We start from the raw sequence: 13,034 nt of genomic DNA on the forward strand, positions 1-13,034 counted from the left end.
ATCATTTTAAAGACCTCTATCAAGTCCCCCCCTTAACCTTCTGCGCTCCAGAGAATAAAGACCTAACTTCAATTCATTCATACATTCATTCATTCATTCATTCATTCATTCAGACTTTGTGAAAGGTCCTGCTTTTGCTGCTTGACTGCCAATTTTGAGCTGCAAAGTTGCCTGTTGGTTATTTCTTCAATTATTGACCACAGCAAGGTTTTATGCAGGAGGATGACAGAAACAGATACAAATTCGATCGAAGCTTTGGAAAAGGAATCAGATAAATACTTTGAGGCAAAAAATAAATACAAACAATGAGAAAAGGATGAAGGAAATGGGACTGTTACACAGAAAAGCTGGAGAAACTCAGCGGGTGCAGCAGCATCTATGGAGCGAAGGAAATAGGCAACGTTTCGGGCCGAAACCCTTCGGGTTTCGGCCCGAAACGTTGCCTATTTCCTTCGCTCCATAGATGCTGCTGTACCCGCTGAGTTTCTCCAGCTTTTCTGTGTAACCTTCGATTCTCCAGCATCTGCAGTTCCCTCTTAAACAAGGAAATGGGACTAATTGGAGAACATTTTTTTAAACTCCTGAAATGCAGAACAGTTTCATCTCGTGATTCCATGAATATGAAACCCAATGGACACTTTGGGTCATTTGTAAATCCACACAATGTCCTTGGTGTCCCGATCACAGTAAAACTCCATCATGAACTTTCACATTGCATCATAGCTTACTTGCATGCAGTCAATCTGTATTCTGAATCCCTGAATGGCAGGAAAGTCAAGGAATGCTATGCCTCTAACTAATTATATAGAATTATCATTCTTGGCAGTATACTTGGCATACTGCAAATTTTAATGCCCGTATTATAATACTTGGTGAAGTAGGCAGAGAAGTAAGCAAAGAGACAAACTTGAATGCTGAGGGAACGCAGTGTATGATCCACATTGATTAATTGAAGAGCATTTAATTAATATTACTCAGGAAAATATAATGATCTGGCCTACATACAAGCTAGATTTCTTCTCAATGCTCAAGGCAGTCAACAATATTTTGGACAATGCATTCATAACGAGGACAAATCAATAAATGGTAAACATTCCTAGATTGATCAATTCTTAATTTGTCCATCTGTCAGTAAAAAGAAACATTAATTAATTCTACTTACACAATTACTGTGACAGAAAGAAACACATTTCCATCAGAAAGCCTATGTAAAATAAATGAAATGCAAAACTAAATACCAAACAGATTTTTGCTGACTTTGGCCACTGCTTATTTAATTCCATGAATGTTAGACTGGATTTGCATATGATTTTATCGCAATTATTTTTTTCTGGCAAGTCAAAATGAAATTTTGAACGAGCTGATTGCTTTTTGCACGCTGCCAATTCCTGAATCATAAATAGTTTAAGCAAAATATTCCTTTTTCTAATGCTTTTACGTCACATTTTAAGCACTTCAATTATATCCAATGGAATATGGAATTTAGGATATTGTAAAGTGTCTGATTATAAAAGCCTTTTACAGTAATGAAAACTGCTGTTGATATAACTGTTCAAGCAATAGCTCACCAACCAACCACCCACGCTGCATTCTATTACCGGCCCAGCTTTTGCACAGACAAGCTGTTGACAATAAATTTTTGTAGTGACACCTTCTGCAAATCTCACTTGCATTGCAAAACAACTTGTTAGCTGCCATACTGCTGCGACCCTTGCATTTATATTTACTGTAGGCTTGAACTCGACTATATTTCAACCTTATTACCAAAACACGTTGAAGGTTTTTTTTCCCTCAAACGCTACTCCACAAAACCACTGCAAATTGATACTTCCAATTAATGAATTACGCAGGTTAGTTCATGAAATCCTCCAAAATAATTTGGTTCGTGAATCCCGCAGATGAGCAATTCACTTCATTTTTTAAAGCTAAATATCGCTCAGCAGACTTGCACCAGTGAGCAATTCCTTTATTCTATGGGATGGTATTTCTGAAGAAAATTATTTCTACTATTTCATTCGTATATTACTTTCCATTCTGTTGATGGGCTTCATTTTTACTGTAATTTAGGACCTATTCCCAGAAATTTGGTTAATAATTGGCAAATAACAAAATATTAACAATATATAGGTTCTAAAGAAAAAGATTCCTCATTCCATGGAAACAATTCTACTTAATGAGCTGTTAAAAGAATATACATGGCAGGCCCATAACTCTGTTACATTCAGGCACACTTGCAGTCTCTCTACTTGGTGTTCTCATTCCCTGCAGAGCATTTGACACTTAAAATAAATGCATCGATATATTTAGCACAGAACACCTTTATCTAGGTGATCCACTAACCTTAGCAGTCAACCATTTTGAGAAGAGGGACTGACATGGTAATAAGGTCTGTGAGATTGAAAATGAACCATGCATTGCAGGAGAAATGAGGCCAAGCTAAAGATACGAGGAAATGGGTGCCTTAAGCTTTCTGTATAGTCACAATTTTAAAATGGAAAACCTATGTAGGACAGTAGCAGAATCATCTATTTTTGTTGTTTCAATTGCCATAGAGGAAGCCAGCAAAGAGATATTGCAGCTTGTTTCCAAATACTGTCCTAGATTTAGCTGAAATCTCACATTATTGCACACTAATTACTCAAATTACTCTTTTTTCTTTCAGCTTCCATTAAAAGAACATTGCCGTGCATGAGTCTAAACTCTCTGTGCTTCTGACATCTAATATTGGAGAAGAAATTTCCTTCAACTAAATATTGTTAAGACTGGCAAAATGTTGTCAGTCTGAAGAAGGGTCTCGACCCGAAACGTTACCCATTCCTTCTCTCCAGAGATGCTGCCTGTCCCGCTGAGTTACTCCAGCATTTTGTGTCTACTTTCTTATTGCTAAGACTAACGCTTTTATCAGCACGATATGCTGCGAACTCCACTCCCTACCTCTCCCCCACATCCTAGCAAATGTCTGAGGCCATAAAGGACTGTTTGTAGCTTATTTGACATTATCTGACCATGCATCCTGTGAACTCATAGGAAGATTGTTTTCACCTCACCTGATTTCAGCTTTGCCTCAGTTCAACTGCTGCTGAAACCTGCACCCATCCTATTTACACGTCCAGATGACCATCCCAACGTGCTCCAGTTCGCTGTGATCTATAAACTTGTGCCAATTCCAAACTCCCACATCTTTACCATTACGTGCGCTGTTCCATTTACCTATTATTCCTCTGCTTTCTAACTTAAGCATTGCCTTGATTAAAACGGTTCTTTCCAAAGCACATCTCAGAATCACCTCTTCTTTCACCCTAAACCACTTCAGTTCTCCTATCCTCCTAGCTTCCCTGTGGATCTCCAATTCTGAACACTGCAGAATCCAACAGTCCATTCACCCAATCCTTCGCAGTTGTGCCTTCAGCTTCTGCAAGAAATTCTGGAATTCTCTCCCCAAAGCTTTCTGCCATTGGGCTTGAAGCAGCTTCTTAAATTTTCAGGAGACATGAGGACCTGCTGATGCTAGTTTTCCCCCCAAAAAATAACTCAGCGGGTTGGGCGACACCTCTGGAAGACATGGATAGTTAATGCCATGGTTCGGGACCCTGCTGAATAAGGGTCCCAACCTGAAACATTGCTGATCCACATCTTTCAGAGATATAGCCTGACCCGTTCATAAGCTAATAATGTTATAGGAGAGGAATTAGGCCATTCAGCCCATCATGGCTACTCTGCCATTCAATCAGGGCTGATCTACCTTTCCCTCTCATCTCCATTCTCCTGCCTTCTCCCCATAACCCCTGTCATCCATACTAATCAAGAATCTGTCAATCTCTGCCTTAAAAATATCCATTGACTTGGCCTTCTGTGGCAATGAATTCCAAAGATTTACTACCCTCTGACTAAAGAGGTTATTCCAGCGTTTCATGTGTTTTGTTTCATTCTTACATTTTTCTGTCATCTATTCTGGCATCTCCTCACATTGCTTGCTATCAAATTTTGTTTGATTACTCATCTGTGAAGTGCCCTGGGAAGTTTCGGTCTGTGACAGATGCTATACAAGTTCAAGTTGTTGCTGCTGCAGTTGCAACCTGATTTTACCATAGCAAAAGAAACAGGCATCTGGAACGTGGTTGAAAGACAGGATCAGTCGTATATATATATTTTTTTAATGATATTGAAGGACCAGGCCAAAAAACTCAGGATCACAAAGAGAGTGAAAAAAAGGTCCAATCAGGTGCAAAAGAAGAACCAGACAGAGCAAGAAAGATCAGATTAAGCAAAGAAGACTATAAAATAAGAAAAATAAATAAACTTTACAAATCTGCAAGAATTTACACGTCAAAATTAGATGACATGGTTTCTGCTATTCACTTTCGAGGCTAGGCTGTATCGGAGGAATATGAATCTATCATCAAAGTGGTTATTATGTTGTTAAGTCGCAGCCCCAACTGCCTGCAGAGAGCTTAATTGGCAAGTAAAGCACCAATTCAGGAACTTGATAGAGGGCAGGCTGCCATTTTCACAAAGTTAACAACAAATGTGTAAATCAACCCACAAGATGTGCAAATTTGGAATCCACAAGTCCTTGTCACACGTTGAAGCATGACCAAATAAAAATGTGCACAATAAACTCAATGTTATTTTGGCAGCTATATTTGGGATTAAGTTAGTTGCTCACATTGGTTACATTGAGTAGCTCAGCTCATCTGACCACACTCACACTATGCCTCTCTTTTGGCATCCCAACCCTGATCTCTGTTTATCGTTACACATCGTCAAGACTTCTTTTGTTTAAGTTTCAATTGTTTTGTTTTTTAAATAATAAAAATCTGCTCACATAAGGTTCAAAATGTTAAGCGCAGGTATGTTTGCCTGCAGATTTGTCAGTGATGCCTGTCACGTGGAATGCCTAAATGCACATTGTATGCCTGGTTGCACTTTCCAATCAAGCATTTGATGTAATGGGCATTTCTAGAAGTCTGATATTTGAAATCAGAATTAAAATACATTAGTTCTCTTTGTAATTTTGCCGTTAGGTGCTATAAAGCATTGCGTTATAAATAGATTCGTTATATTCTGTGTTCTGTACTAATGGAGAAGCTACGAACGGCTTTCATTTAATTGCAGACTGTCAATGGGCTTGCAAAAAGGCCACGGCTGCATGCAAAACCACTCGATTTTCCAAATTTAGACCTGTTCAAATGGAATTAGAGTCTGCATTCCTGCTAAATCATTAAGATTATTTCATAAATGATACATGTTGGAAAATACACCTGGTTGTCCTTTGTGTAGGTATTCTCATAATGGATCGTAAAATAAAGTTGGTTTAGTACTATAATATGGCATCTACAAAAGCACCTCTCTCGGTTGTTTGCATCAACACTGTGTCCAGAACACAATATATATCGATGTCATAAAACATATACTTTTTTAATCCATAGAACACATACATGAATGCTGAAATAAGCGTATCATTTGAATAACATTTTTAGGCAGATCCACATCTCAATAAACTGTTATTACGCTATATTTTCACCCCCAGCGTCCTTTCGAGAGCCATAACATGCAGCCTGATTGCATCATCATGCAGTAGATTGTAAGATCTGAACCAACCATGACAAAATCTTTTCACAGAAATTGCCACAATTTCATTGGGATACAGAAATAGGAACCGGCTCAGAAACAGCTCCTTTAACCCGCTCAGATTAAATTCCAGGTCATGATAAAATAGCTCTCCAGTACTTTACCATGTATCACTGCTCCTGATCAGATTAACAGAGGACTGTATCATCGCTGTTCTTTATCAACTCAAACTATAACATTCAGGAAAGAACAAATTAGCTGACAATGAGAAAGAACATCAAAATAATTGTGGAAGTTCAAAAATTGAATGTTTTAAACATCTTCATTTATGGAAAAATATACATTCAAGTTATATGTCATGTCTGCCTTCTCTTCCTTTCAAATATCACCTGAACTTTGGTCAGGATTAGCATATTTCTGGGCACCATCGATTAGAGGCTCAAAGGCTATTTAGATTTATTATCATCCACTTGATTTCACATGTCCAAAACGACAAACTGGAACATTACTCGTCTTAATAGCCTTCATCCACAGAATGGTAATAACTTCTTTCAAATAAGACACTGTATTTGGAGCTCTATCCTGGCCATTGTGATTCCCATCACAGTTTTCCGATGGTACATTTAGCATCAAAACGGTACAAATATTTGAAATTATGATTATTTTCAAACCAACTTCTGCAATGCTGCATTTTTAAGAAGTATATTTAATTTTCCAATGCTAAGGCATTAAATTGTGTGAGGTTGGCAGTGCCTCTCCATGTGCATTTTTTCAATGGGCAAATGCATTTTCTTTCGAAATAACTTTCAATAGAAGGTGGGAAGTGATGATATTGATCAGCTGCGGGCCACACAGCATTAGGATATGGTTATGGGTCAGTGAGTCTCTATTGCCAAGCTTGCAATCTCAGCTAAGCCATTAGGATCATCAAGCACTGATGAGGCTTTTCAGGCATGCATGATAAAAAAAAAGGAAAGAAACAAAATGCAGAATATGTACTTAAGATCTGACATGTTATAAATCACAATGCGCCACAATGTCTAACCAACATCAAATATCTATCGCAGATCTGACAGGACTTGAGGCCAAGAGGAATATTCGAATGACATGGAGATTAATTCTTGATCATTCCCTTTTGATTGTGTTCATATTCACAGTGTGAAGTTCTTGGGCATGAAATGTTCATTGATCAATAAATGGACATTTAGAAAATAAACATAAACATTAATGTTCACCCAGGAAATGCATTTAGAACACCCAGTATTTGGTGTTGCATACAATCCTCCATTGTATTTGATGGAATAATTACATGGGATATCTGGTGCTCAATGAGTTAATAGTGGCCTCAGTAAATTTGGTTTAAAATGGAACACCATTTGGAAGATGCTGTGAAACCTTTTCCCACAGGAGGTTGGGGGGAAAATGGAAAGTGAGACAAGCCATGCCACTCTTGTGCATCTCCTAGTGGCCTATTCATGAATGGCACTGACAGAGTTATAGAGCCAGGTTACCTGCTCATCCTCTGACAGAAGATGGTATATACTATTGGCAAAAGTCTGTGCATATTGACGAAAAATTTAGGGAACAAGAATATAGAATGGTTTTCGAAACACAAAATTCCACGGGGTAAAATTTAAAAACATGATTATGGTCTTACCAAAAGGTTCATCAAAATACTAAAATAATAATACAATTTTATCAATTGATGATAATACCCGACAGAAAAATAAATTGTCGAAATAGCAGGTGCCTGTCACTGTAAACTCAGCCGCAAGAAAAGAAGATTCCTCTTATCGAGCCATTATGGATCTGTTTATGCTCGATGCACTACCGTAAAGTATGGCATTTAATAATCAACATTAAAGTTGACAAGGTTAGTTACATGGAATGCTGCCCAGAATCTCCCATGGTCGACATACACCAAATAAATGCATGCTGCATAAGAGGGCTCAGCAGAGGAAAATATCACATGAAACAAGGAAAAGCACTCAAACTTCCCCACAATGGAATTAAAACAATTGTTTTTTCACCTGAGTAAAAGTGCACAGGATACATGTCATTAATAAAATATTAGCCTGTTAGAAATAGTAGAGGACAGGTTTTTTTAAAAAAAATCACTTTTAAATCAAGTTTTCATTTAATGCAAAGTAAAATTTGATACATGGTGCAAAACATAAAATCAGATGCATGATACAGTTCTGGACTAGCTGTCTCTATACCATCATGCAGAAATATGCTACTGCTTATACTGCAGGGCAAGCGTACAGTTCATCCCTGCAGGTGGCAATTCATATACTGCAGTTACAAACATGAGAGGATGCCAAAAAAAACAACATTTGAATGTTAAGAGGCAAGAGGCATAAGCCATGGAATAATACTTAAAGATTAAAAGCAGGTATAGGAAAAAGGAATGCAAAGTCTTGCCTCACAGTGTTTGTTTTCAGTCTCCCTCCCCTCCCCCACCCCCATAATGTGACAGTAACGTATACAGGAACAAATGCCTACTGATAATAGAAACATCAATAAAACATGCCTTATTCGCTTTGATGCTTACCTTTTAGATAAAAGCAATACATTAGACATATCTGTCTGATAACTCCATGTTTCCAGAAGACATTAGAGCATCTAATAATCTAGAGCACTACGGAGCCACTGGTTAGACTTGTGCAGAACCACTTAGCTGCCACTGAAGCAGGAGTCCAAGGACAGACGATGAACTGAACTACTGCAGACTACAAATTGACAGCTTTCCTGCCACCCTCCCTGAATGCCTGGAGAATTCCCACTGCCCATAGAATTCACTCGCTGAAGATGCTAAACCAGGAATCAAATCATTCCATCTAAAAAATATAAATAGATACATCACTTCCAGTTTTTCTGTCTATAAACAGACAGGGTCACTTGTAACACAAGTGAACACTGGATATTTCAGGCTGAATAACTAAATCTAGGAAATATAAGGAATCTACAATTATAACGGTTCCTCTTTTTGCGTTCGCTTTCAGAGGTTATTTAAAAGGCAATTGCTTTTTGAATGAGTTAAACATAATTAAACGATGGCAAAATCATTCATGATAATATTGCACCAGAAACACACTGAAATTAAAAGAAAATCTTTCACTGTTCCCAGCCAATACGCAGCATGCAAGAAACAGCTCATAAAATATGATGTGCTTTTTGATAGCCCCAAATTAATATTTCTGTAATTAAATTACCTTCTAGCAACACATACAGTCAGAAACATAATGCATCACTCTCTCCCACCAATAGTGTCCACACCATTTTCTCCACAGCCTCTGAGAAAAGCAAAAATCCTAACAAGTCAAACATTATATGCCAGCTAAAAAGCCTCAGATTTTTATTCATCCGCTCTGCTTACTTACTTGGTTATGTTATAATCACAAATCCAAAATGATTTCAATTATACAGCAGACTAATCACAGTTCAGCATCTGTATGGGGTTGATAAGTAGGACTACATTACAGGAGTCCTACTGCAGACTGCACCATCTCAACAGAGGAGCAGGGGGACCTGAATTTCTCGGATAATATGTTATTAATAAACCACGAGTGAAGAAACCACTTAAGCTCTTAATGCTGCAGCCTTCTGAACAAGACTAAATCAGGAGACATAGGATGCTGCACCAGGCAAGGATGCACTGGAAAGGTTTTCATTTTAAACAGCACAGCATCATTTAGCAAATTTCAGTTTATCCCTGTAGGGCAATGACAAATATGGAAGATGGCACACTACCAGGAACATGCCACTTAATCAGAATAGGGAGAAACCTTCAAGGACAGACCGTCAACCTTCATCAGCAACACCGCACAAATTACACACCTCTGCACTCACCTACTTTCTTCCTAAATTGAGCATCTGTCGAATTTATGGTAAATTGTGCATTAAAATAACTATTTCCAAGCCCTGTGTCTATTTTTTTTCTCACTTAAACCATGATCCAGTTAGCTACTTTGTTAATTTCAAATCGAGCATTTTTTTAATTGCAAAATTCAGATAAAAGCAGATATAAAATAATACAATGTTAATCCAGGCTTAATGCCATTTAATCACAATGCTTTAACTGCCTGCACTACAATAATGACACTGCCACAAGAATTTGCACATTAAAGGCACTAAATTACAATCTAATTAGGTAAATAAATAGGCTCCAGTTTTCCACAGGGCTTTCAGATGTCTCCCAGCAGAAAGTCACAGGAGAACCCATGAACATCAGGAAAACTGCCATTAATGCCAGGTTTCCACCCTTCTGGGAGTCTTTTCAATGTCTTGCAAAGACTAACATATCTATTTGTACTATCTTCCTCTTTGGCAGACCCAAAGGGTTGAGATGAATTAATTCTGTTTTGGTTTGGTACTTTCGTAGATGACAAATGAAAAAAACATAGAACTGCGGACGTTTCAATAGATGGGCCTGTAGGTGCAGGTGGGCTATTAGTTTGCGTGGTAGTGCCTCCTGCGGCCTCTGATGCAGAAGCTCTGTAGGCTCCTGTTACAGGACCTTGAGGTCTCAATTCTCAATTTGAGTTCTCCACTTGGAATCAGAAGTTCCCAGGAGTTGCACTTCCTCAAGGAAGCTTGTACACGTTGTTTCATTGATTTTATCTGACCACCTGGTAACCACCTTGAATGACAGAGTGTTGTTTCAGGAGGCTAGTGTCAGCATGCAAATGGCACAACATGTCCAAGGTACCCAACTGTGGGTTACTAAGGTTTCAGGGCTGGGAATGTTGGCCTGGGAACGAGCAATGACTTTGCTTCACTTAACCTTGCAGTGAATTGGAATATTTTACCAAGACAGCATTTTGGAATTTTTCGGGAGCTTAGCCTATGTTATATAGCACAAGTCTCAGTAGCATTCAGGAGGGCGGGCTTTATTGCTGCCTAATAGATCATAAGTTTTATGCCAATTCCGAAGGTCTTGACCTTCAATCAAAAAACGCTTAGAAGGTGGTGGTGACCTTTGCCAAGAGACGAATCCTGAGATATGGAAAGTTATCCACATTTCCCAGAGACCAGTTGCGAGCATTTGTTGTTGGTGGGTAGTATGGTGCATCATGCAGATTGGTAGCAGAACAATTTGGGAAATTCAGCCAATTTTCATAGAACGTTGCAATCACCAACAATAAAGAGAAAAATACGGCTATTAAATAAAACAAATGCTCAGAACCAGACTGTTTCTATCTCAAGTATTAAGAGAAGTGAATTAAAGTAATGCAAGAGTGGGAACTATAATCCTTCAAAGTTTTTTGGATGTGACAACTATTGCATTAAATTGAATTATTGTTTATGTTGCTTTGCTATTTATCCAAGCAAACATAGACCAATGCGACCATCATTTATTGTCGGAAAATGACTGAAAGCTATGGTTAAGATCTAGCTCTGGTTAAGATGAACATCTAGAACTTATTCAGAGAGAACCTGCATTGCTTTGAATTGGATGGCTCATACGTGACAAAGTTGATTAGATTTTTGGAGAGGTTGGGAAAGTAACGGACTAGGAAATGTCCACGATTGTTATTTACATTGACTTTTAGAAGAAATTTGAGATCCGTTTGCTGGTTGAAGATCTAGGATCTGAAAACAAATGGTTTACTTGATTAGGACGCAGGCTGAATGCCAGGAGACTGGGAATAGCGTATAATGGACTCAAATTGGCAGGACATTGCTAGTAGTGTCTGGAATGGATTTATTTTGGCATGCAAATGCTAACCATATTCATAAATTACTTTGATGATGGTTTAGAAGCCCACAAATCCAATTTTCCTGATAACACAGAGAGAGATGGCAAAGAAAGCATGCAGATGGAAGCATTAGAAAATAAAGTAACTTTGATACAATAAGCAAATGGAAAAACAGATTTTCACCATGGAAAATATATTATCGTCTGCTTCAGATCACAAATAAACCATGGAATATTTTCCAAATGATGAAAAGTTAGAAACAATGGAAATACAAAGTGATTGGGAGCCCAACATCTAATGATGATAGATCATGAACAAAGTGCAGAAAATAATCGAGGATTATGAGATGCTAGCCTGTGTGTTTGGAATAGAAGGAGAGACACTGCACAAAGCCTTAGTTAAATCACACATGAAGAATTGCAAGCCGTTCTGACATGGGAATTAGTATTGAGTATAGAAGTTGGGAGGTCACGTTGCACATATAAAAGACATTGGTGAGGCCACATTTAGAGTACTGTTTAAGAAAGATCTGCAGATGCTGGAAAAATCGAAGGTGGACAAAAATGCTGGAGGAATTCAGCGGATGAGGCAGCATCAATGGAGAGAAGGAATAGGCAACAATTCGAGTCAAGACCCTTCTTCGGGCTGATGGCCGGGGGGTGGGAGGCGGGAAAAAGAAAGGAAGAGGCGGAGACAGTAGGTTTGTGGGAGAGCTGGGAATTGGGGGGGGGGGAGGGGGAAAGCAAGGACTATCTGAAATTAGAGAAATCAATGGTCATGCCGCTGGGGTGTAAACTGCCCAAGCGAAATATGAGGTGCTGTTCCTCCAGTTTGCGCTGGGCCTCACTCTGGCAATGGAGGAGGCCCAGGACAGAAAGGTCGGATTCGGAATGGGAGGGGGAGTTGAAGTGCTGAGCTGAAGTGCTGAAGTACTGTGTTCAGTTTTGGGAACCATGATAATGGAAATGTTGGCAAGTTGGAAAGGATGCAGAGAAGATTTACGAGGATGTTGCCTGGACTTGAGCATCTGAGCTTTTGGGATAGGTTGAGTAGGCTAGGATCGCAAGAGGATGAGTATAGATGTATTCAAAATCATGAGAGGAATAGATTGGGTAAATACACAGAGTCTCTTGCCCAGAGTATGGGAATTGTGAACCAGAGGACATAGGTTTAAGGTGAAGGGAGGGGAAGATTTATTAGGAGCCTTAGGAGTAACATTTTTATACACAAAGGGTGGGAGGTGTATAGAACAAGGCATCGGAGGAGGTAGTTGAGGCAGGTACTATCACAACGTTTAAGAAACATTTAGACCCGTACATGATTAGGATAGGTTTAGAGGGATATGGGCCAAATGCAGGCAGATGGGACCAGTGTAAATGGGGCATGTTGGTTGGTTGGTGTGGGCAAGTTGGGCCAAAGGGCCTGCTTCTACACTGTATACCTCTACGACTGTGAGAAAAGATGGATAATACACCTTTAAAGTGTAGATTTATTTGAATGATACTTGGATGCTCATGGTTAAATTACACACTGGGTTTTTATTCCCAAAATCCAGATAACAACTGGTTAATCAAATCAAATTTCCAGATGTCATAGAAAAATGATAGAGCAATTAGGCATAAGTAATTAATGCCGGTTGGAGAATCTAGAACTGGTGGCAGAGACTATAACTTGGCATTAGGAAATACTTCTAGATGTTTGTTCACTACAACTTTAAATACAGAAGTTTGGAACACTCCTCAGCATATAGGTTAACGCATC

At 38.8% G+C, this 13,034-nt stretch overlaps 1 protein-coding gene across 12 annotated transcripts in view; it reads right to left on the reverse strand.

Moving 5' to 3' along the window:
* Nucleotides 1–13,034, reverse strand: part of atp2b2 (ATPase plasma membrane Ca2+ transporting 2) — an 840,804-nt gene that overhangs the window by 456,590 nt on the left and 371,180 nt on the right. The window contains exon 1 of one of the 12 annotated variants that reach the window (XM_055648252.1): nt 8,955–9,077. The exons of 10 other annotated variants lie outside the window; for them this stretch is intronic. The gene's annotated coding sequence lies outside the window, so the exon portion shown is untranslated. Of the gene's footprint in view, nt 1–8,125; nt 8,254–8,954; nt 9,078–13,034 lie in introns of those variants that run through there. One more of the 12 variants, XM_055648253.1, reaches the window with a different exon arrangement.

Source organism: Leucoraja erinacea, chromosome 16, assembly GCF_028641065.1.
Source record: "Leucoraja erinacea ecotype New England chromosome 16, Leri_hhj_1, whole genome shotgun sequence".
NCBI lineage: Eukaryota > Metazoa > Chordata > Chondrichthyes > Rajiformes > Rajidae > Leucoraja > Leucoraja erinaceus.